The sequence below is a fragment of the Anarrhichthys ocellatus genome, unplaced genomic scaffold, assembly GCF_004355925.1.
Source record: "Anarrhichthys ocellatus isolate YVR2014 unplaced genomic scaffold, GSC_Weel_1.0 scaffold64, whole genome shotgun sequence".
NCBI lineage: Eukaryota > Metazoa > Chordata > Actinopteri > Perciformes > Anarhichadidae > Anarrhichthys > Anarrhichthys ocellatus.
In genome coordinates this window covers 1,781,517-1,783,298 of record NW_022280094.1, presented here as the reverse complement: position 1 = coordinate 1,783,298, position 1,782 = coordinate 1,781,517, and positions in this window count along the sequence as shown.

The window sequence follows — 1,782 nt, the reverse complement described above, 5'->3', positions numbered from 1 at the left end:
TATGTATGTATATATATGTATGTATATATATGTATGTATGTATATATATGTATGTATATATATGTATGTATGTATATGTATGTATGTATATATATATATATATGTATGTATATATATATATGTATGTATGTATGTATATGTATATATATGTATGTATATATATGTATATATATGTATGTATATGTATGTATATATGTATGTATATATATGTATATATATGTGTGTATATATGTGTATGTATACGTATGTGTATGTGTGTATGTATGTGTGTATATGTATATATATATATGTATGTATGTATGAGAGAGAGCGCTATTCTCTGTTCCTCATTTTTACTCATGAATATATAATATATAAGTATAGTAGTAGCATTGTTGGAGGGAGCCTGAAAACAACTGCTCCACTAGAATTTCTGTGCACATGACAAATTAAGAACTTGAAATGCAGAATGCAACATATTCCCAACGCTTGTTATCATAATTTACTTTTTTACTGCATATCAAAGCAAATACAAATTTGAGGATAATCCAGCACATAAGGTAAGACACAAGAGTATACAGTTCGCAACTAAAAGAAACTACTTGTTTATCGTTTTTTCATCTTCATATCCTTAGTCATGTCTCCCTCCAGAAGGAATTACTGTAAACTAGTTTCCTTTCATTTTAAATGATTATATTGAGTTCTCTTGTTCTGTCTGCAGCTATTGGTCCTTTGGTCTGTCTTTAGCCTTTGCTCGGATAAAACAGCACATCATACAATATTCCCAGCTCTGTCTACACCATCTGTAAATGTGCTGACAATGGATCCACCTGGCCCGCCTGACTTACTGGGGCTGAGTTTATGAGACACTTCATCAACCTGCCTATCTGTTTCTCCCACTGTAATCTGCTTCTCTGCAATGCTCTTGTTTCACTCATCTCCACTGGGGAGGGACTCTCAGAAGGCACACTAATAACCAACAGCCCCCTTTGATACAAGTGAAAATTCACTCCTGGTCTGATTTAGCTGGTTGGCAACACATGCTAACTAACTAGCTCCTCGTATGGTTCTAGTCTGTCTCTCCATTTAATCCCAGTGGATGGGCTAGTTGATTTACAAAGAACTAGTGTATCCCATCTCCTTTGCTTAATGCCAACAGCTAGTGTGAGATAAGTCTCATGTTTATGTTTATATTATTTAAGAAGTGACAATGCACATTCACTAACATAGCCATCATTTCAATATGCCAGGTTTAGCCACACTGGCTAATTTTCATCTGCAGTCCCTGGTTTGTCATCTGTAGCGTTCATCAGTAACAGGTTAATGCTGGTGTTGCTAACAGGTTAGCGACATAGTATGGGGTGGGCAAGGTTGAGGGGGGGTGGGCGGTATTGATATGCAGACAGGCAGTCTGCTTGCCCACCCTCTCCTCATTTAGGACCATATATCTCAATATGGATGACAAGGTATCTCCTTCTGGCTTGTGGCGCGACACGCTGGCTCTTAGTGCTGATGTCCAGAGACATGGAAACAAAAAGCGGGGGGGGGTAGCAATAAAGTGTAATGGCTTTTGTTTGTAAGAAAGATAAAAGACAGAGTGCAACAGCTCTGGCCAATTGGACTCCTTGTTCCAAATTTGCTCTGTTATGGTAAATTTGTGTATCACATAAATCCTGCTGCCCATCACTCCCGGGTGTATGGTTGAGAAAGACCTTTCACATAAATGAGGTTGTAATTTGTTTAGATGGCGACATCAGTGTGTGTGTGTGTGTGTGTGTGTGTGTGTGTGTGTGTGTGTGTGTG